Source organism: Humulus lupulus, chromosome 2 (assembly GCF_963169125.1).
Source record: "Humulus lupulus chromosome 2, drHumLupu1.1, whole genome shotgun sequence".
NCBI lineage: Eukaryota > Viridiplantae > Streptophyta > Magnoliopsida > Rosales > Cannabaceae > Humulus > Humulus lupulus.
In genome coordinates this window covers 227,226,169-227,228,986 of record NC_084794.1, presented here as the reverse complement: position 1 = coordinate 227,228,986, position 2,818 = coordinate 227,226,169, and positions in this window count along the sequence as shown.

Genomic DNA, 2,818 nt, shown 5'->3' with positions numbered 1-2,818 from the left:
CCCAAAAACTTCCATGATCCAACTCCAAAGGAACATTTGAGAGGATTTAGTTTCATCTGGTACTTGTTCAATACATCGAAACACTCTTGCAAATCCTTCACATATCCTTCCGCCTTTTTCGACTTTACCAGCATGTCGTCCACGTATACCTCCATGTTTACGCCGATAAACTCTTTAAACATGTGGTTAACTAGTCGCTGGTAAGTCGCATCTGCGTTTTTCAGTCCGAAGGGCATTACTTTATAACAGTATAATCCCGTATTGGTCCGAAAGCTGGTGTGATCCTCGTCAGGGGGATGCATGCTGATCTGATTGTAGCCCGAGTATGCATCCATGAAAGAGAGGATCTCGTGTCCTGCAGTAGCATCAACCAACTGGTCGATCCTTGGGAGTGGGAAGCAATCCTTTAGGCAGGCTTTATTGAGGTCTGTAAAATCCACACAGGTTCACCATTTGCCGTTAGGCTTGGGAACCAGTACTGGATTAGAGACCCATGATGGATAAAACGCCACCCTGATGAACCCATTCTCCTTTAATCTCTCAACTTCTTCTTTTAAGGCTCTCGACCGATCCTTATCGAGCAGCCTTCTTTTCTGTTGCACGGGCGGAAAACTCTTGTCTTTGTTCAGGACATGGCTTATGACTGCAGGATCTATCCTAGCCATGTCTTTGTGCGACCAGGCAAAGAATTCCTGGTTCTTCCGCAAAAACTCCACCAGTGCATGTTTCGTAGTGGGTTCTAAGTTTTTCCCGACCTTCACGACTCTGGTCGGGTCCTTCTCGTCAAGTTGGACCTCTTCCAGGTCCTCGACGGGTCCAACATTTTCCTCAAAATCCCCAAAGCGAGGATCTAAATCTCTATCCTCACTTTGGGCAACACCCTATTTGGTGACTTCATCACCGGATTGGGTTTGTGTATCAATTGCCATCTGCAACCTATCAGAGGGAGTGCTTTTTGGCGTTCCTTTCTTCGCCTTCATGTCTGAGGCATTGTAGCACTCCCTGGCCTCCCTCTGGTTTCCCAACACGCGTCCTACCCATGCGTCTGTCGGGAATTTATTGGCTAAGTACCACATAGAGGTGACGGCCCGTAGATCAACCAGTATAGGCCTTCCAATGACTGCATTATACGTTGAGGGACAATCGACTACTGTGAAAGTAGCGAGTAATGTCCTGGTAGCAGGCGCTGTTCCTGCTGTCACTGGTAGTTTGATTGACTCTGCTGGGGCGAGTCCCTCACTAGAGAAGCCGTATATTGTTTGGTTGCAGGGCTCCAGGTCCTTAACGGACAACTTCATGCGTTCCAGCGAAGACTTATACAGGATGTTCGCTGAACTTCCTATATCAACTAGCACTCTCTTCACCATCATGTTGGCCATCTGAATATCCACGACCAGTGGATCGGAATGTGGGAACCGGACATGTTGGGCATCGCTATCGGAGAAAGTTATTTCCCCTTCTTCTGATCGAACCTTTTTCGACACGCAGTCATCCACAGTCATCATCTCGATGTCCTGGTCATGGCGCAGAGTCCGAGCATATCGTTCTCTGGCCTTTCCGCTATTTCCCGCGAGGTGCGGGCCTCCACAGATGGTTAACAATGTGCCAGTCACGGGGTCAGGCTGCAAAGGTGGCGAGCATTGGCGTGTGGGAACTTGCTCATTGCCACCTGGAGCTTCTCGTTGGGAATTTCCCGAGGCCCGTATATATCTTCTTAAGTGTCCTTGTCTAATAAGGAACTCGATCTCATCCTTCAGCTGGTTGCATTCGTTGGTATCATGTCCGTAGTCGTTATGATAACGACAGAACTTGGTGGTGTCTCTTCTCGAAATATCTTTTCGAATGGGGGCAGGCTTCTTATAAGGCACGCTGGAACTCGTGGCCTGATAAACTTCTCCCCGAGATTCAACTAGGGCAGTATAGTTAGTGAACCGGGGTTCATAACGGTTGCCCTTGGCTCGTTTATTGTCGGAGGTGGAAGGCTCATTGTGTGGCCATTTCCCCTCATTCTTGTCGTTGCCATTGCCGTTCCTGTTGCCTTTGCCGTTGCCATTGGGCTTGGACCCATTGGCGGCTTTTCCAGGCTCGGCAGTCCCCTTGTCCTTGCCTGGGGGCTTTCCTTCGTTGGCGATGGCGTCTTCGAGCTTAATGTAGCTATCAGCTCTTTCTAAGAATTCTTGGGTAGTTCTAACCCCATGTTTTCTGAGGCTTTCCCAAAGAGGCGTGCGACGCTTAACCCCTGCCGTTATGGCCATCATTTTTCCTTCGTCTCCCACTGTTTTTGCCCCAGCCGCTGCTCGCATAAAGCGCTGGACGTAATCCTTCAGTGGCTCTCCGTCCTGCTGGCGTATTTTGACCATCTGATTTGCCTCAGTCGGGTGCACACGACCCGCATAGAACTGTCTGTAAAATTCTTTCACGAACATTTCCCAGGAAACTATACTTGCAGGAGGGAATTTGAAAAACCACTCCTGTGTGGCATTAGAAAGTGTTGCAGGGAAGATCCTGCACCGAGCGTCTTCAGACACTTTCTGAATGTCCATTTGTATCTCAAATTTGTTAACGTGAGATACCGGGTCACCGTACCCGTCAAAGTTCGGAAGCGTAGGCATCTTAAACTTGCTAGGAGTTTCTGCCATAGCTATCCTTTGGACGAAGGAGTGCCTTTCCTCCTATCGTCGTCGATGTAAGATGTTCTTCCCCCGACCAGCTGCTGTACCGCCTGGTTGAGGGCATCTATCTGGGCCTGCACAGCGCTAGGAATCACTGTGGCCTCTAGTGCTGGGGGGACGTACTCCCCGTGCCACTCGCGGCGATC